Below are 21,685 nucleotides of genomic sequence, written 5' to 3'. Positions count from 1 at the left end.
AATCAGCATTTTCTTTATACTTTTTCTTGGCTTGCTGTAAATGAGTTGCAGCTTCTTTGAAGGCTCGGGTTATTGTGGAATGCAGATGATTTACTGCAGGCATTTCCAGGGTCAGAGGTGGATCTAGGTCAGAGGTCCGAGGATGGTGACCATACAAAGTATAAAAAGGAGTTTGTCCGGTTCCAGAATGCACTGAATTATTGTATGCATATTCTGCGATCCAAAGGATGTCTTTCCAATTTAACTCGGATTGGTGTAACATGCACCAAAGATATTGCTCGAGAGTCTGATTGGTTCTCTCGGTTTGTCCGTCGGTCTGGGGGTGGTGGCTGGTGGATAACCGCACATCTATTTGTGCTAGTTGGCAACACTTCTTCTAAAAATGGGAGATAAACTGACTTCCACGATCCAAGACTAATATGGAAGGGAAACCATGAATGTGAACTATATTCTCCAGAAATTCCTTGGCCAAGGTGGAAGCTGAAGGCAAACCTTTTAAAGGGATAAAGTGGGCCATTTTGGAGAATAGATCCACAATTACAAGAATAGTGTTGTAACCAGCAGAAGGAGGGAGGTCAGTTATAAAGTCCATTGACAAGGTGTGCCATGGTGCCGGTGGAATATCCAAGGGTTGAAGTAGGCCGGCTGGCCTTTTCTTTTGACCCTTGTTTTGGGTGCAAATTCCGCAAGACAATACAAAAGGCTTTATGTCTTTTCTCCAAGAAGGCCACCAGAAGTGGCGTTTGATTTTTTCCTCCGTTTTAGCGATACCAGGGTGTCCTTCCATTAATGATTCATGATGATGGGCAATAACAAGTTCTTGCAATTCTTTACTTGGCAGAAACAACCGCTCCTGGAAGTAGGGTAAATCATCCTTAACGGTGTAATGAGGACCCTTTTCACTCCATTCCAGTGAGGCTGAAGAGTCTAGAAGTTGTTTTACTTGCGTTTGGATGTCCTCAATAGTTTGCAATGAAGTTAGGCCTAAGATTCTTTGTTCAGGTATGATTGGCACAGGTTCTAAACTCGAATTGGGTACTTCCATGCCATTCCGGGATAAGGCGTCTGCTTTACCATTCTTGCAGCCAGGGCAATAGGTAATTACAAAATCAAATTCCGCAAAGAATAGAGCCCATCGGAGTTGTCGTGAAGATTGAGCTTTGGCCGTCTTTAAATACTGTAAATTTCTGTGGTCCGTAATTACGGTGATGGTGTGTCTTGCCCCGAGAAGGTAGTGACGCCAAGCCTTGAAAGCAGATTTAATAGCCAGTAACTCTTTGTCGGTAATTGCGTAGTTGATTTCAGGAGGAGAAAATTTCCTGGACCAAAAGGCCACAGGGTGTAGTTGGTTAGTTTCTGGGTCTCTTTGCGACAGGACAGCTCCCATGACCGAACTGGATGCGTCGGTTTCCACAATGTAAGGGAGATCTGGGTGCGGGTGCTTCAATACAGGTGCAGAGGTGAATTTGGTTTTCAGGTCCTGAAAGGCTTGTTCGGCCTCAAGAGTCCATTCAAAGCGTTTGTTTTTCTTTAGGAGAGCTGTGATGGGTTGGACTGTTCGGGAAAATTCCGGGATGAATCTTCGATAGAAATTGGCAAAGCCGAGCATGCTCTGAACTCCCTTCACCGAGCTAGGAGATGGCTATTTGAGGATGGCATCCACCTTTCGCGAGTCCATTCGGACTCCTTGAGGTGTCAGGATGACTCCGAGAAACTCAACTTCTGTGGTATGAAAAACGCATTTTTCGAGCTTTGCAAATAGTCTGTGCTGGTGCAATTTCTCAAGAACTGCCCTAACATGTTTTCTGTGATCGGATTCTGAAGAAGAGTACACCAGGATGTCGTCAATATAAACAATGACACAGACATTGATAAGTTCCCGAAGAACATCATTCATAAAGTACTGAAAGGCGGCAGGTGCATTGCACAACCCGAAGGGCATAACCTGATATTCGAAGAGCCCAAATTTGGTGCGGAATGCAGTCTTCCATTCGTCGCCTTCTTTTATACGCACCAGGTGATAAGCTCCTCGGAGATCTAACTTGGTGTACACACAAGCGTCTTTCACCTGGTCGATAAGCTCAGGGATCAGGGGCAGAGGATAACGATTCTTAATCGTTATTTGATTTAGGGCGCGATAGTCTATACATGTTCTAAGGTTGCCCTCTTTTTTCGGCATGAAGAACAGAGCTGAGGAGACAGGAGACTTGGACGGGCGAATAAAACCATTGGCTAGGTACTGATCTAAATACTGACGCAAATGCAGGTTCTCAGGTTCCGTAAGAGCATAAATCCTACTACAAGGTAGTTGAGCATTGGGTACCAGATCGATTTGGCAATCATAAGACCGATGGGGAGGTAACGTGTTAGCCTGTTCCTTCTGAAAAACGTCTTGGAATTCTTGGTATTCTGACGGTAGCTGTACAGGGGTGGAAGTTGCTGAGGCTAGACCCATAGCTGGATTTCTTGGATAACAAGTTGGTTCACAATCAGGAAAACTTATCTTCTTTGCTCGCCAGTCAATTCTGGGATTATGTGTTTCTAACCAAGGAATTCCAAGAATTACTTGAAATTGTAGGGCCTTTATCAAATCAAACACGATTGCTTCCCGATGTCCATCCTGACCCACCAGTGTCACTTCAATAGTGGAATGCGTTACAGGCCCTGAGGCTATTTCGGTTCCATCTACTGTAGTAATGACATCTTGGGTTACTTTCGGGCGGAGAGGGAGCTTAATCCTGGAAGCCAATTCACGGTCTATGTAATTTCCAATAGCTCCACTGTCGATGTATGCTTTTATAGCATGCAACTGCTGAGGCTGTTTTGGGTCCACGAGCACCATTGGCATGACAAAATGCGAGGTCAAAGAGTTTGTTTTCAAGCTCGGCAAGCAGACCCCTACGCTTGTTGGGCTAAGTCGTTTCCCGAATCAGGTGTCAATAAATCGTTATCAGTGGCTCCAACCACCTTCTTAGGTGGTTTAACTGGACAATTTCGAAGAAAGTGACCGGAAGTCCCGCAATACAGACAAAGTTGCATTTGCCGCCTTCTCTCTCATTCCTTCTGCGTTAATGGTCCTTTAACACCGCCGATTTGCATAGGTTCGGATACGTCGGTACTCTTGGAGTTAGCGTGGGTTTTGATTGGTACTCGGGTTTCGTACTTGAACCGATCTGCTTTTCTATTTTGAAGTCTGTGATCAAGTTGAACCACCAAGTCTATGTAGTCTGCGCAGACCTGGGGTAGATTTACTATCTGAGCTAGAACATCCTTAAGCTCTCCGCGCAGGCCTCGATGAAACAATGTGATCCTTTTGTTTTCTGGCCATCCAGTTTCCACAACCAGTCTATTAAAGGTGGCAACGTAGGACAGGAGATCCTGATTACCTTGTCGTAAGGATAGCAGTTCGTTATCAAGGGCCTGTCCTTGACAGTGTCGAGCAAACAATCTTTCCATGCTGGCCTGGAAGCCCTGAAAATTCTGGAGAATGGGATCATCCTGATTTACCAATGGAATAGACCAATCGGCAGCACTGCCACTGAGGTAAGATAGTATAAAGGCTACCTTGGTCTGGTCGTTAGGGAAGGCCCCGGGTCTGCATAGAAAGTGTAAACGGCATTGGTTCATAAAGACGGAATATTTCTTGGGATCCCCCGCAAAACGTTCAGGCGGGGCCAAAGGCATGTGTCCAGGTAGATTGATTTGTACCGGGTTATTCAAACCCATTGATGTGGAAGTACCTCCGGAATTAGGTAAAGGAGTGTGCCCTGCCTGGGCCTGCAATAACCTTTTGGCCAGGTCATCTGTTCTTTCCTTGGATAGGATCAGTTCTCTTTTGAGAGCGTTAGTCTCCTGGCGGGCTGAGTGCACTTCTGCCCGTAATTCCCCCAAAAGCTGGGCCAGCTGATCTGTCTCGGAAGTCCCCATAGCGCCCGGGTGGGAAATTGTGGGTAGGCTTCGCATTCTGTCACGCTCACCTGATTCCCACGGAGGCGCAGGTCTGGCTTCGAGTGCTGATGCTTTTTCAATGGTGAAGCGCAGGACTCTGAAGATGGACAGGAAGGGCCCCTCTACTCTGGCTTTTCTGGCTCGCAGGAATATTCCCCTTAGGGTCTGGAAGGATGAGTTCTCCATCCTGCCTCTGATGCAGGGGCGCGTTGAAACCCAGTTACTTCACTGGATTGAGGTTTGATGGGAGTTCAAAATAAGCTTGACTATTCAGGTGAGGCGCTGTAAGAGTTCTGTTGCAAGTTCAAAAGTTCAAGCTTAATAATAATGTTCATTGTCTTATTGCAGCAAGCGCTAATGCTTATGTCTTTTTCCCCTTAGGGGCCGGGGTTCGGAATGCCGGAGATATGGCACCGACCCGAAGTGAAACGTGCAGTTCCAGTAAATGACAGGTAAGTTCTGGATGAGCGTTCAGGTAATGTCTTTGCTTTCGCTCATTCAATGTCTTTGTCTTTTTTCCCCTTAGGGGCCGGGGTCCGGAAAGCCAGGAAGCGGCAGGAACCGAAATGAAATAGGAATGACCCAACAGGTAAGTCTTAGAAGGAAACTGAGCTTTTCCTATTTCCCTTCCTTCTCTCACCTTGTTTTCCTGTCTTTCTCTCTAGGCTCTGGGAAGTGGGTGCAGAGCAGGATGATCGCTGCTGAAGATGGAGGCGCCCAGGAAAGGTGAGTGAAATGCAGCGCTGCAGCGATCGAAACAAAATGCTTTTAAAATGATGTCTTCCCTTTCAGGATCGTCGGTGTGATGACTCCGTGATGCAGCTTTAGCAGGTAAGGTCTTCTTTCTCTCCAATTCTCTCTTGTCTCCCTTTGCAGGTGACCCAGGATGCTGACAGGCGTGGCTGAAGTCCAGAGGCAGGAGCTGACACGGTGAGCGTCCAGCTGCGAGGAGCAGAACAACGCAAAGCGTGAGTTGCTGATCGGGCGTGGTTTAAATAGCTTTGGACGAAGTTCCAGGTATGTATCCTTCCACCGATCAGGTATGTATCCTTCCCCGACCACACCCAGGTGGAAAGTAGTCCCACAGGTAAAGTAGTTCCATTCAGGCCTCAAGAGGGCCTGGATGTAGCAGCATGGTCTGCATCAGGTAAGTGCACATTAAAACACTTGAACACATGTCTAGCTTTATGAGCCTGGCGCCTAAGGCGCCAGGACAGGGGTCCAACATGAGCATGGCGCCTAAGGCGCCAGGACTGTGTCCAAAGGGCCCCAGCTTGGGCCCGCTGGCACTTCCCTGGGGGGAATGATGCCTGCCTCTGGGGTTGCTGGGTCGGACCTGGCTCCATGGAGGTAGGCATCATGACAGCAACAAGATACTCTTTCAATGTTTGTAATGTAAAAGGTGCACACAGCAAACAACATGCTGGCAGAATTCAATGCCTGAACTTTGGGTTGACTTAGACTAAAAGGTTTGACTGTGTTGGTTTTGGTGTCAGCGAATGTGGTCTGAGCAATGTGCAAACAATGGATAGAAAATACTATTGTGTGCCGTTTTGTAAAATGCTTTAAACTCATAGAACAGGAGCCTGTCAATGTAATGGTCTTATTTCACTCCATTTGAGGCCATTTTAGTCATTCTTTTAAATCCCAGAAGACACTGAGAAGATTGAAAAGTGTGACTTGCCTTCCCACGAACGGACTCATAGAGATGCCTTTTGCCATGCAGAATTCAAGCCTATGAATGCCTCGACTCTCTTTGAATAGTGCAAAGATACCAATGAGTGTGAAAAGCAACCCAAAGTTCAGGTAAGGTCATCCAAGTAATGAACTTGTAGGCAATGGGGTCTCATGAAATGGCTGAGTTGGATTCTAGTGCCTTTTGAATAGGCTACATAGGATGTAAGCAATAATAACACACCCTCTGCTCAAAGATCAGTTCATGGACATAATACAGGAAATTAAGGAGGATGAGGAACATATGGAATGATCATGATATGATATGATATGACAAGTCATTTATAACGCGCCTTAACAGAAGTCTTTCTAGGCATGACAAGACAAAGCCGAGGGGACAGATGGAGGGAGGACAAACAATGATCTTACTAGGCCTTGTGTCTTTTAGATCGCGCAAGTGCAGGGAGGAGGGAGGGGGAGAAGTGCTAGGGGGTGGGGTAGGAAAGGGAAATTGCAGGTAACTCAATACATGCTGGTTGAGGGTGGCTCATAAGTGCAAAGAGACAGGGGACTGTAGGGTTCCAGATACAGACCCTTAAGTGCTGGGGGGGGGGAACAGAGGCAGTGCAAGGGCAACTGGACATGCAAGAGCCTGGTCTCAAGTTTCAGTAGGTTGCCAGGTGACCAGTATGCAGAGCAGTCAATAACATAAGCAAGGGATAGGAAGAGAGAAAGCAGAAGTGAAAAGTAAGGTCTTGAGTTTCTTATGGAACTGTAGGTTAGTCTGCTCAAGTTTGAGAGAGGCAGGAAGGCTGTTCCAGAGGAAGGCCCCAGCAGAGGACAGCGATATACCCCCCACTCTCTGCTTAGAGAAGCGCTGGACCCTTAGAGAGTTGGAGGTGGATGAGCAGAGGGCTCCTGAAGGAAGATATTTATGAAGAGAAAGTTGGAGGTAGTGCGGTCCCAGGCCCCATAAAGCCTTCTGGATGATGAAAAGGGTATTGAACTTGATCCTTGCCAGAGAGAGAGAGAGGAAAGGAGGGAGCAGGTGTACAGATGAGGAGGATCTCAGTCTTACTGACATTAAGGCGAAGATTTTTGGCAGCACGCCATTCCTGAATTATGGCCAGACAGTCTGGTATGAGAGAAGGAGCCGAGGTGGCTGAGGGGAGCCTGAAGTAGAGCTGGGTGTCATCTGCATAGCACTGAAAGTTAGAGCAGAATGTAGCGATGTAGTGAGCAAGAGGTGCCAGGTAGTGATTGAAAATCCACGGAGAATGGTTAGACTCCTGGGGAACACCACAAGTAGAAAGAGAGATAGAAGAGAGGAAAGACCCAAGTTGGACTGGAGGGGATCAGTCAGTGAGAAAGGAGGTCAACAATGCCATGACCTGACCATGAGATTCCCAGGTTGTCGTGGAGGTGATTAAGCAGGATGGCGTGGTTGACTGTGTCGAAAGCAGAGGATAGATTGAGCATAATAATGTTGATCCAGACACAAATTGCGGCAAATGAGAGGGTGGGCTCTCACTTGCAACTTCTCAGGAAAGGAACTGCCCAAATGCCCTCTTCCTCCTCCAAGCAGAGCAGTCCCAGTAGCACCACCCCTACCACTGCCACCACAACACAGGACAGTGGAAATCACTACCCTGAACAATGTCTCCATGTGTCATCAGTGTACACAGCAGTACACGTTTAAGGCTGCTTCTTCTATGGGAGCTTCCCAAGTTCAGTCAAAAGCACAAAATCCTATTTGGAAATGCTTAGCCAAATCTTGAATGAAGTACAAGCAAGCAAAACAAAAAAGCATGGCAAGAAGAACAGCAGCTGAAGTCCTCAAAGCAGTATCTCTCACATAGTGCAGTGTTGCTATATATGAGCAGACTCCAATTTAGTGGCATAGCGAAATTGAGCAGTGGACAACACTGATCTGGGAGACAATCAATCATCTATGTTGCCCTAGTGTCAGGACAACGTTGAATGTGCTTTTAGTGCAGCAGGGAAAATCTTCAAAGATCTTAAAATGCAAAACACATCAGGGATAGAAGGAATATCTCGATGTTATAGCACCATCATATGCCCGAGCATTATATATTAGATTCCTATTGGGCAGCCTGCCACCAAGGTCTTTCACTGGCAAGTGGGAGAGGACACAAAGTAAAAGTTGCCAGATGGGGGGTGCCCCGATAGCGAGCCCCCTTCATTTCCTACTCATAGGCAAGGGCGTTGGTGACTTGAGGAGGAAATATTGGAAACCATTGTTTACATTGTTCAGAGTCTTAACAACTAGGGAAGCTATGCTACTTTGTAAATCCATAGAAAACCTGAAAATAGTATTCTTTGTCTCGTTGTTTATTCGTCGGGCATGGTACAAGAGGAAAAACCTGTTCCTTGATCTTAGCTGAACTCTATCCTCTGTGTATCACACTTACTTGCACTTTATGATCTTGATTTTGCACTCTAATTAAATATCTATGTTTCATGCATTGGATTGATTACAGGGAGAGCTTGCTCCATGATTGTGTTTTGTTGAATGTTACATGTAACATGTTATGTGTATAATTGGAATGTTTTCATTTTAAACCTGATGGCTCATATCGAATAAAGGTTCACAACAACAAACATACTGAGAGCCTAAAATACAAACATGTCTGCCCTGCATATGAACCGCTCCAGTTGTTGGGGATTTAAAGAAATCAAATTTGGAAAACTGTGCACATGGCCCTGAAGCTGATGGCTCAGTATGCGTAGGAACTCATCGCTGCCTTGCTTTATTAGAGAGATGGCGGTATGGCAGACATCATATGCATTTTAAAAATCAACAATTATTTAACACAGATTTGTTACTTCAAAATTCCTTCCCATAAAATAGGCCCTTAACATTGACCTTTTAGGAACTGTTTGGTTTATCCATGGAAACACTTGAAGAATTACCTTTGCCACTCACATCAAAGCACAACAACAAAGGAAGACCAACAACCTGTAGTCAAGTGCACTTTCCTGAGAACAACTATGTTCTACATATGTGCCTTCATATATTTTATATTATTTATTTTTTGAGTGCTCACTGCCCTTTACCCAAGATAATAGGTTTTACTCAATGTTCTCATTGACATTGTCAGAAAAAGAAATGTAACTCACGTCGCAAATAGACAATGTCAGCCTGTAAGAACTACTCGAGAACAACATGCATCACTGCTACTGCCCAATGTCATGTAGACCTTAAGCCAACCATTCACACTGCCACCTCTCATATGGACTAATATAGGGGCTCCAGTGAGCCACCCAACATTAAATATAACGGCACATGTTTCAACATAGTGCAAACACATCCCCATTATAAAAGACATTTAAAGTGCTATTACCTCACAATAAAACATAGGTTAAGATCCCAGCGGCACTGGCGCTGATTTCCATCTATGAAAAGGAAATGGGTATATAGTGTTCAGAATAACTATTATAGTTAGTATTGCATAATATAATTAGTATATAATAGTATCTCATTTTTTGTTTGTTTAGAATTTAGGTTTTGCGGTGAGTGAGTGTTTACAGGTTGCAGTTAGTTTAGTTTACAGTTAGTTTAGAGTTCAAGACATGTAGAGTTTAGAGTTTCATTTTTAAAAGTAATTTATGAGTAATTTAAAAGGTAAATAAGTTACAGATTTCGCAATGTACATGCTCACACTTGCTGCCATGGTCTGCTGCTGTGACAGGTCTGGATTTCACAGCCTTTCGTACCTGCTCACCCAGGCCCATCGACAGGTCTGGCTTAAGGTGCAACACATCATGCCAGCAACGATAGGAATGTTTGGGTGGGTATTTCATGCCAGTTCTTAGGTTCATCTCAGAGACTACCTACTCCAGTATGGCCTTATTTGGAGAAGGCATGGTATGTCCTCCCACACACACTCCCGCATTCCCAGCATGCAACATTCCACATAGCATTCGGGCAAGCCATCTGTACCTCACAGAACTTTGTGCTCCTAGCAAGAGCCAACAACCAAACAAGGGAGAGGGTACATTTGGTCCAAGAATGCAGGCAGACCCTCCCTCAATTATTCACATCACTACCTAGATGTATGAGGATCCGCTGTTAGAGCAATACCTATATCTTTCAATGTTCTGTGTACTTTATGCCTTCAGCATGTAAGACATTCTAGCATATAAGAATGTCTTTCTGCTATATACATTATGATTGAAAAAGAAATACCCATTTATGTATAACCGTATTTATATGAATTGGTTATTTGAGCTGTTGACACATTGGTTCTAGACAACCACTCACAAACAAATGGCATTGGTGTCATTAGTGAGGACTGTCCAATTATGTGAAAATGAGGCAAAATAATTATTGAAGCATTTAATTACCTTCACTTGTGTTTTTTGCATTTCAGAATTCGAAATAATTTTTAAGCATTAAAACGACTTGAGATGAAATTACTCTACATTGTACATGTACTCCTCCTCTTAGGGTTTTAATTGGTTTCGCTACATGTCCTGGGCAGGTTGTGTTTTCTGTTTGTTTGTTTCTTTGATTAAAGTTGTGATTAGTGACCCTGAAGAAGATGATTCCATTTCTCTTGTTTGTCGAAACTAGTGTGCCTAGCATTGGAGCTGTTGCAAATTAAGTGATCCCTACATCTGTCCAAATGGTCTAGCTCTGTGCTATCAGAATAATTGCAATATGTGAACTACATCAGTGCTCATTACTAGTTGGTTTGTGATTTTAGTTTGAAACTGTCACTACGAGTCTGTGCCATCCTAGTTATTGGTTGCCCCCACTAGCCACTATGTTTTCAGCACATGGACTTTAGACATTGTCAGTAGCACTTTGGCACTTCAAAATGTGAATGTGCACTGAATGGTTTTAGCTGGTATGTTGCTTGATCTGTGTGGTGTAAAAAGAATAACACAAAAAAGACCTTATCCTGTTCTTTGTCATTTGTATATGTGTAGCAGTTTTCATGTACAAATACAATATGACCCCCACCTTGATGATATGTATTAACTTGTTTTGCTGAATGACAAGTGTTGTTATCCCTGCAACCAATGATTTATGTGGGATCACCCATCCGAACTACATGTAAATTGATGTTATCTACAAAGACAATGTGTTGCTCATATAGTTAGGGAGGACTGCACCTGACATAAGGAATAAGGAATCCTAGGCAGGGCTATGGAGAATCACTTCTGTCATTGCTCTGGCTGAATTGTAGTTTAAGCTTAGTCATGCCTGGACCAGGAGTGCTATACAGGATACTCAGGATGCAGGAGTGTTGCGCCTCATGCCACTGGTCACAGAGGAGACATTTGAGCGAGTTCATACCTGTACACGCTCCAATACTCACTTTTTGAATGCCTTACCAGTGATTGTGTTTTAATGTGTTACTAGGTGGGATGAGAGTATACCAGGGGTGTTCTCCTGAAAGGTACCCTCTGCACAAATGTGTGGTCTGGAATGATGTGATTCCTGGCTTCAAAGCTCTATGTTTTTGTTAGGGCAAAATGTGACTCTCCTTGTTTGAGTCTTATCTGAAGCTACCCGAAGGAGGCACTTTCCATAGCTGCAGCAAAGAAATGTAGTTCCTTGACATTTCTGGTGTGGTTTACAAAGGTTATGGAATGCAGACCTTGAACATGATATTGAGCTTACATGCTTTAAAAAAACAACCTTGCCAGCAGATCCTATTCTTCCCCATTTTATTATTTCTTTATTATTAATACCCCATTCAGGCTGCTGTATTATCGGCAGAAGGTAGTGTTATGACTTGAGATCTGGGTGTGTATAGTTATTGATATATTTCCTAGCCTACAGTATCCTTCCCCTGCCACACGTTCCTAAATAAAATAGTCCTGATTTTTCACAGAAAGCAGTGTACTTGTTTTATGATTCTGGAATTCAGAGTAAGGTCATAATACTGTGTGGAAAAATAATGGTTCCGGGTACTGCTGGACCTGCTAAGCACTGTTAGGTGGAGGCTCTATGTGTTGCACTATATATTCTTTTGGCAACTGATTACCCCTGTAGGGTATGTTCTGTATCAAAGTAGCGTTGTTGGTTTCCTATCCTGGTAAAACACCCACAAATCACAAACAGGTAGAAATAGGAGTAGAGTCAGTAGAAACAGAATAAAATAGGAAGGGTTATTGAGGCTTTTCATGTTCAATAAAACAGAAATAAAAAAAGAAAAGAGAAAAATACGATTGGGAAAAAAAGACCCAGAATGAAATCAGAACTGATACAAAGACATGGATTCCTAAAGACTATAGAGCTGTGTAGTGAACGTCTAGGGATGGCAGCCCATATGTGTTGCTTCAGCTAAAGTAAAAATGTGTGAGCTAGGCAAAGGAGCATGACATAATGATCAAATTAAGTGTAAGTGCCCTCCTCTTGGGCAAATAACCTTTGTCGCAGGTGTATATGTTATGAGCAGAAATCGTATTGTCATTAAGGGAGCTGTATTTAGACGTAAGCTTTTAAACTACAAATATCTGTTGGCGTCAAATATTAGGGGCCGCTGAGTAAAACAACCTGGGTTAAATGAGTGCCTTGCCCCAGTGTACAAGTGAGTGGTAAGCACACATTATATTTGCGGTGCTTACCTTCTGGACCTAGCAGTAGTAACAGGGTTATAGTGTAAGTAAACACGTTTTAGGTTGCATGCTGTTGGAGCAAAGTTAGAACATTCCAAGGTTGCTAGATGATCACTATTGCCAGGGGCACCATGATTGACGTAATAGATTGTTATTCAAGAAAAATGATATCTGGGATTTGTAGCTCTTTCACGTAAATTCAACCAATTGCACCAAAGTAACAAATCAAAATTGTTTATAAAGGAAAGAGAACATCAAGAGATAGTGGTCTGTTGGTGCTCTGGTGGATCTGTTAGGCAAGAGGGTGAGGGGAGTGTAAGTTAGTAGGACTGAGCAGGAGAAAAGAGCAAGAGAGCAGGGATGTGCTGTTGGTAACTTCAGTTAGGTTTACACTGTCCGCTGAGCTTGGGTGTGTTTTTTCGGTTGGCAGCCATCATGTGCTGTTGTGCAAGGCTATGTGTGGTTTGTTTTGTTGTTGAGGTGTGGTGAGGTGCATGCATTGTTTTGTGCTGTAGAATTATGGCTGTGTTTAGTTTAGAGTTTGAGAGGTGTATGCAGAGGTGTGAGTTTATTTTGGGAGGGTTGTTTAGTAGAGTCACTGTCTAGATGTGACACATGCTAAGATTCACAGTTCTATCTCTATGTGGTGCATGCTAATCTCTGCAATTCTTTCTGGATGTAACAAAAGGTTAATCTTCACACATCTATCTAGATGTGATGCATTGTAAGTGATTTCAATCCGGCACACACCCAAATGAACGCCTAGCGTGTAAAGCACAACTGAAATCCTTATTTATTTTTGTCTAAAAGTTATTTATTCTGAGCTATATACCACTCATAGTACGCCCCTCTCCTAGAACCCCCCCACCCCCACCCGGTAACACTGAACTAGAAATCAGGCTGATTTGCAAAGTTAAAATATTTATTTATGTATTTACAATTTAATCACACCAACAGGCCGATTCATGGAATTAATGCGCGCCGAAAATTCCGGCGCAGAGGTGCCAAAACGTGCGAATCGCAGTGCAAGTGCGAAAATCGCAGGGAAACCAGCGCACATCCATTCATGGAAGTCCGTGCACGAGAAAAATATTGGATGTGCGCTGAAAAAGTGTGCGGCGCACGCCGGCGCACAGGTCATCCAATGGCGTGCGCCATGGCCACAGCGAAATCGCACATAGCGCGGCGCACATAACAAAAGTAGGCGGAACACGGGGCGTAACACTCGGAATGGGGAACAACGCGTGAAAATATGGGCGTCACCGGGGAAGTACAGGAGGCAAGTGCGCAGAACGCCCACACGCTCGCCTACAACTCGTATTCATGGAATCGAATAGGGCAAACCAGCGCACGGTCAAAGATGCGCACAGGGCCAAACAAGTCCGCCACAAGAAAGCAGGCGGTAGCGTCCCTGCGCCTGCAATAAATGTGTGCCAAAATGTGTGCTTACAAAAAGCACCTATATACAGCTATGATGAATGATCCATACTGTGGCCCGCTAAGACAAATGAGGTGCAAAGGTGTACCGACAAACACGGACACCCGCTGTGTGAAAAATAGCGTGTGCGTGTATTTCAGGGTGGCAGGAAGTTCCACACGCAATTGGCCTGGGTACGTGTATTTCGGGGTGCGCGGGAAGTTCCACACGCGATTGTCCGTGGTACGTGTATTTCGGGGTGCGCGTGAAGTTTCACACGCGATTTCAGCAGGGTACGTGTATTCCAAGGTGCGCCGGAAGTTTCACACGCAAATTTGCAGGGTACGTGTACTCTGGGTGCGCAGCAAATTCCACACGCGAATCCAGCAGCCTACGTGTATTTCGGGGGTGCTGGGGAGTCCTACACGTGAATTGGCCGTGTGGGTCCTCCCAGCTGTTCCCTCTACACCCTCCACGCCCCTGCAGGCGGCCCACACCACAGGGGACTACCCTGCACCGCTGCACATGTCCCGCAGGCAGCCCATCCACCTTGGCCATGCCCCCCAGCCAACCCACATGTCACCTTGCACTACTGCCCACCAACGCATGTCTCCCAGCACCCCCACCCCCCAGCATCCAGGGGCACCCTCCACCAGGCCCCCACTCATGTCCCCCTGCACCCCCAACCCCTAGAAGTCAGGGGCACCCTCCACCAGGCCCCACTCATGTCCAACTCATGTCCCCCTGCACACCCACCCCCCAGCATCCAGGGGCACCCTCCACCAGGCCCCACCCATGTCCAACTCATGTCCCCCTGCACCCCCACACCCCAGAAGTCAGGGGCACCCTCCACCAGGCCCCCACTCATGTCTCCCAGCACCCCAATCCCCCAGCATCCAGGGGCACCCTCCACCAGGCCCCCACTCATGTCTCCCAGCACCCCCACCCCCCAGCATCCAGGGGCACCCTCCACCAGGCCCCCACTCATGTCCCCTTGCACCCCCACCCCCCAGCATCCAGGGGCACCGTCCACCAGGCCCCCACTCATGTCCCCCTGCACCCACACCCCCCAGCAGTCAGGGGCACCCTCCACCAGGCCCCACTCATGTCCAACTCATGTCCCCCTGCACCTCCACCCCCCAGCATCCAGGGGCACCCTCCACCAGGCCCCCACTCATGTCTCCCAGCACCCACATCCCCCAGCATCCAGGGGCACCCTCCACCAGGCCCCCACTCATGTCTCCCTGCACCCCCCAGCATCCAGGGGCACCCCCCACCAGGCCCCCACTCATGTCCAACTCATGTCCCCCTGCACCCCCACCCCCCAGCAGTCAGGGGCACCCTCCACCAGGCCCCACTCATGTCCAACTCATGTCCCCCTGCACCCCCACCCCCCAGCAGTCAGGGGCACCCTCCACCAGGCCCCACGCATGTCCAACTCATGTCCCCCTGCACCCCCACCCCCCAGTATCCAGGGGCACCCTCCACCAGGCCCCACTCATGTCCAACTCATGTCCCCCTGCACCCCCACACCCCAGCAGTTAGGGGCACCGTCCACCAGGCCCCCACTCATGTCTCCCAGCACCCCCACCCCCAGCATCCAGGGGCACCCTCCACCAGGCCCCCACTCATGTCTCCCAGCACCCCCACCCCCCCACATCCAGGGGCACCCTCCACCAGGCCCCCACTCATGTCCAACTCATGTCCCCCTGCACCCCCACCCCCCAGCATCCAGGGGCACCCTCCACCAGGCCCCACTCATGTCCAACTCATGTCCCCCCGCGCCCCGACACCACAGCAGTTAGGGGCACCGTCCACCAGGCCCCCACTCATGTCTCCCAGCACCCCCAGCATCCAGGGGCACCCGCCACCAGGCCCCCACACACGTCTCCCAGCACCCCCACCCCCCAGCATCCAGGGGCACCCTCCACCAGGCCCCCACTCATGTCTCCCTGCACCCCCACCCCCAGCATCCAGGGGCACCCTCCACCAGGACCCCACTCATGTCTCCCAGCACCCCCACCCCCTAGCATCCAGGGGCACCCTCCACCAGGCCCCCACTCATGTCTCAAAGCACCCCCACCCCCAGCATCCAGGGGCACCCTCCACCAGGCCCCCACTCATGTCTCCCTGCACCCCCCAGCATCCAGGGGCACCCTCCACCAGGCCCCCACTCATGTCCAACTCATGTCCCCATGCACCCCCACCCCCCAGCATCCAGGGGCACCCTCCACCAGGCCCCCACTCATGTCTCCAGCACCCCCAGCATCCAGGGGCACCCTCCACCAGGGCCCCACTCATGTCTCCCTGCACCCCCACCCCCCAGCAGTCAGGGGCACCCTCCACCAGGCCCCCACTCATGTCTCCCAGCACCCCCACCCCCCAGCAGTGCAGGGCACCCTCCACCATGCCCCCACACATGTCTCCCAGCACCCCCACCCCCCAGCATCCAGGGGCACCCTCTACCAGGCCCCGACTCATGTGCCCCAGCCAACACGTCATCACAATCTAGATCCCTGGCTCTTATGGGCTGCCTCCACATGCCAAACACTCACCCAAGTATTGCATCCACCCACTTAGAAATGGCAATTACATGATACAACCCCAATGGCAAGTATGTAAATGAACACATGTCTCTCACATACACACAATGGGTGTCAGTGAATGTCAAAACCCATATCATGATATGCATGAAACCAATTAGATGATACTACACATTGAAGTTTGATGAAGAAAATGTATTAAAAGCAACATAAATGGAATCAAAAATAAACAAAAGACAATGGGAATTAAAAACCAAAAGCAGCGTGTCCGTAAAATAAAGTAAAACCACAAATCATAATCCAAAGGAAAGGTGTCCAAAGTCACAGTTCAAAAAAGTAAATCCAATGGAAAATCCAAACCGAAAACCATTGCTCCATGGGTAAATTCCAAATAAAAAAATAAAATCCAACTCTCAACTATATACAGATAAACAATCCAGGGTCCATGATCCCAACAGAAGAAATGAAAACTATCTAATAATACTACCTAATAAAAACACTATATACAAAAATGCGGTCCATTGTCCCAAAGGTCAAAAAAAAAAAAAAGCAAAGGAAACCTAACACTAACTACATAACTATTTACAAGGGCAGCGGACGGCTCACTGGTTGTTGTCATGGGCCAGGACATCATCGAACTCCTGTTCAATGGCTTGGAGGTGGGCATGTTCACTGGCCCCGAGGTCTCTCAGGGATAATGCAGTGTCCAGCTCCAACTCCCTGCGAATACCCTCGAGGCACTCAGCCCGCCTCAGCGCCCTCCGCATGGAGTTCTCCGCCCTGACCATTGTGAGCCATTCCTCCTCTGCCCGCTGCCGCTCCGCACCTATCTGCTGGCCCAACCGCTCCCACACAGAAGACACTCCCATTCCAAGGTTCTCCTGCCCTCCGGCCGATGCCTGCACCCCTGATGTTGATGGCCCCGAGCCAAGTTGCCTCCCACGTCGAGCCTGCCGCTGCCTCCGATGCAACTGCCTGTGCCAGCACGATGGCATCCAGGCTGATGGAATCCACTGACGCCGTTGTACACGTGCCCTGCCCGATGATGCCGTCACATCCTCCATCTGCTGGGGTCCAGTTGCTGGTGTGTCCACCCCTGCTGGACCTCCGACTCCCGACTGTGGCAGGGATGGGATCCCCACCGAGTTGGCTGCGTTGGTGGGGGCAGGTCCACAGGGGGCCCTGGTGGCTTCTGGGCCGGAAGACGGCATGGAGAACGACTGGCGCATAGCCTCCACAGAGGAGGAGAGGGTCGACAGAGTGCCCGACACATGTACGAAACCCCGTACCATGGCCGCTCACAACTGGGCCACGTTGGCACGGTGCTCTTCGTGATGATGTGCATGCTCCCCCCGAGAAGCACGCACCTCATCACGAATGACAACTGTGCGCAACGCGACACCAATCAGGACCTTCTCCATACGGCCAGAGGTCCCCTCGTCCGCAGGTGGAGGGGAGTCAGATGACATGAACATCCCCCTACCTGCGGATGAGCCTGGGATGGGGCATCCCTGCTGGTGCATGGTGGTGCAGTCGCAGTGTCAGGGACAGTGACATGCACAGGCACCTCCACGGTGACCTGTGCTGCCTCCTGCCCATGGCCCTGGACTGCACCACTTGCACCAGCAGGGATGCCCCCACCAGGTCCCAGGTGTGGCTCAGTAGCGGCCTCCTCCTCCTCTGTGGAAACCACCAACCTGGATGGCTCCACCCCGTCTTCCGCCGTTGCAAGCCTTTGTGGCGGCTCACCCACCCCTTCCACTGCAGCCGTGGGAGCATCCCCGCCGCTTTGCTCCACAGTGCCGTATCCGCCCTCTTCTTCACTTTGCGCTGTGTAGAGGGAGACATAGAACACAAGCATCAGGGTACTGTACAATGGTCCCCAAGACAGGAAGCAATAGCAGATGAGTGGCACTGTCAAAGATCCCTTCCATCATGTCCCCCCACAACACATGGGTCAGTGCAGGCAAAACACATGCAGTAACAGGCATGGCGCATGCTATGGACATGTTGTTTATGAACTCACATGCATCATGGGTCATGCCTATCACATGCACACACTTCACCGTACTTTCATCCATCTGGACTGGTACACCCAGACACAGTGGATGCAAGGATAACTAGGCTGCATCAGTGATTCTGAACATTGTCACAGACATGTGTCATGCATCCATGGCATTCACAAGTCACAGACACGCAGGTCAGACACACAGACATGGACACCATACATGCACATGGCACGAGCACCCATCCCTCACCCCCACCCATGTCCGGAACAGAGTCTGGCATGCTCTCATGTGTCCATTCCGCGTAGGGCTCCCCATGTTGCATTTAAACACATACACCAACCGTGTGCTTCACACATTACTGTTCTCAAATGCATGACCATGATGTCCCTGCACACACACACGTGTACATGGCCTATGTCACACATACAGGCAAGTATCAGACAACCAGCACACTGCAACATGCCCTGTCTCACACAGCAGTGCTTGGCCACTTACCGATCGACTCCAGACGGGTCTGCCTCTCAAGGACCTGGACGTGGAGCGCTGGGGATATGCGTTCCAGGACCCTCATCTGATCTTCCGACAAGTGGCCCCAGCGCCCCTTAGCATGCGCTGCCTTCAAGAGGCGCCGGGCCTTGTTGAGGGTCCTGGACCTGAAGTCCTCCCAGCGCTTCTTGACATGATGGAATAGTCGGACTGCCACCCCCTCTGCGTTGATGGCAGTCACAATGTCCGTCCAGATCCGAGTCCGTCCTTCCTTGTCGGTGCGTGATGATCCGAAGAGGGCATCATAATGCCCCAGGACAAGCTCCACCAGGACACCAACTTCCTTCTGACTGAAGCTGGTGGCCCTCTGCACCTCTGGCTGGGGATAGCCAGTGGTCTCGGATGGTGTTTGCCCCGACATGGCGACCCTGAGGCAGGCGTGGGTGGGCAACTGGGTCCTGGGGCTGGGCTGTGGAGCGATGGTATCCCAGTCGGGAGTCTTCTGTTCCAGCAGGGGTGGACACAGCAACTGGACCCCTGCAGATGGCTGATGTGCAGGCACCAAATGGCAGGGCACGGTGGCAGCAGGCAGGCAGGCAGCAGCAGATGGCTCGTGGGAGGCTGCTCGGGCTCTGGGGGGCAGTAATCCAGCCTTTTGGGCAGGAGCGTGGTCTTCCGTGTGCTTACGCATGGCCAGCTTGATACGGAGTGATTTGGCACGTGAAATTCTGCACGTCAGCATGTAATTCGAGGAAAGGCCCTTAGCGCGTAAGCATGTCAGCACGCATATGCGATTCCATTGGACCAAAGGCCCTTAGCGCTTAAGCGCGTCTGTGACGTATCGTGCACAGGCGTTGCCCTGGCAGGGCTTGAAGATCCCACGTGGATTTCCATTGCTCAGTATGTGCCTTTCGTGGGGTGCGGTGCGTGTGTTATGCAGGCGTTGGGGTTCATATGCCATTACTTCACAGCGGGTGGTTGTTGGCTACGCGTTCTTCTACACGCAAGGCAGACGGTGAGTGGTAACCTGCTCCCCCAGGCCCAATCGCGTGTTAAACAACTCGCGAGCCCCTGAAATACACGTACCATGCTCCCCCATGCCCGATCGCGTGTTAAACTTCCCGCGCACCCACAAAATACATGCACACGCTATTATACACACAGCGGGTGTCCGTGTTTGTCGCATACCCCTTTGCACGTTATTTAGTTGTGCGTGGGAAGTTTCACACGCAAATTCAGCAGCGTACGTGTATTTCAGGGGTGCGCGGGAAGTTCCACACGCGATTGTCCTGGGTACGTGTATTACAGGGGTCCGCGGGAAGTATCACACGCAAATTCAGCAGGGTACGTCTATTTCAGGGGTGCGCGGGAAGTTTCACACGCGATTCCATCAGGGCACGTGTATTTCAGGGGTGCGCGTGAAGTTTCACACGCAAATTCAGCAGGGTACGTGTCTTTCAGGGGTGCGCGGGAAGTTCCACACGCGATTGTCCTGGGTACGTGTGTTCCAGGGGTGCGCGGGAAGTCTCACACGCGAATTCAGCAGGGTACGTGTATTTCAGGGGTGCGCGGGGAGTACTACACGTGATTTGGCTGTGTGGGTCCTCCCAGGTGTTCCCTCTACACCCTCCAGGGCCCCTGCAGGCAGCCCACACCACAGGTGACTACCCTGCACCCCTGCTCATGTCCCGCAGGCAGCCCATCCACCATGGACATGCCCCCCAGCCAAGCCACATGTCACCCTGCACTACTTATCAACAACGCATGTCTCCCAGCACCCCCACACCCCAGCACTGTGGGACACCTGCCAGCAGGCCCCCACTCATTTCCCCCTGCACCACCCCCACCCCCCAGCATCCAGGGGCACCCTCCACCATGCTCCCACTCATGTCTCCCAGCACCCCCACCCCCCCCCAGCACTGTGGGGCAGCCTCCACCAGGCCCCCACTCATGTCTCCCAGCACTCCACCCCTCAGCAGTGCAGGGCACCTGCCAGCAGGCCCCCACTCATGTCCCCCTGCACCCCCACCCCCCAGCACTGTGGGACACCTGCCAGCAGGCCCCCACTCATGCCCCCCTGCACCCCCACCTCCCAGCAGTGCAGGGCACCTGCCAGCAGGCCCCCATACATGCCCCCCCAACACCTCATGACGATCCATAATCATGGCCCCCATGCCCACTCAATACACTGCCTATGCCACCCCAGTCGGAACACACCACCAGGTATGACATCCACCCGATAAAGAAATCACCAGTACATGATGCATCCCAAATGGCTAGTCTGCACATCAACACATATCTGTCAAACCCACACAATGACAGCATGTGAATGATAGAACACACATTGCGACATGCATGAAACCAAAGAGAGAATACCACACATTGAAGTACAAAATTATAATGTATTAAACAGAAAAGCAAGGCAATGAAATGGAACAGAAGAAAATGGAAATAATAAAGGAAATCCAGCATGTCCAATAAATGAAAAAGATGCATGAAATCCAAATGAAAGGCAATCCAAAAGCAAGTCTCCAAAGTGTCAGTCTGAGAAAATAAATCCAATGTTCCAAAATAAGAAAAAACCATTGATCCATGTGAAAAAAAAATGAAAATCAAAATCCATTGTCAAACTATGTACAAGGTGAACGTCCAGGGTCCATGTGCCCAATCCTTTAAATGAAACCTATAAAATAAAATACTACCTAATGAAGAACTATACACAAGAAGTTGGGGCATTGTCCAAGCGCCCCAAAACAAAACAAAACCGAAAGGAAACTTAACACTAAAGAACTATTTACAAGGGCAGCGGGCTAGTCAGACGGCTCACTTCTGGATGTTCCGGGCCAGGGCATCATCGAACTCCTGCTCAATGTCCCGGAGCGGTCCTCCTCCATGGCCCTGAGGGTCCGCAGGGCCAACGACATGTTCTCCTCCAACTCCCTGCGGATTGCCTTGAGGCACACGGCCCGCCTCAGGGCCCTCCGCATGGAGTTCTCTGCCCTGACCATCGTGAG

The sequence above is a fragment of the Ambystoma mexicanum genome, chromosome 5p (genome assembly GCF_040938575.1).
Source record: "Ambystoma mexicanum isolate Mex_15411 chromosome 5p, UKY_AmexF1_1, whole genome shotgun sequence".
Lineage (NCBI taxonomy): Eukaryota > Metazoa > Chordata > Amphibia > Caudata > Ambystomatidae > Ambystoma > Ambystoma mexicanum.
This window is presented reverse-complemented; position numbering follows the sequence as displayed.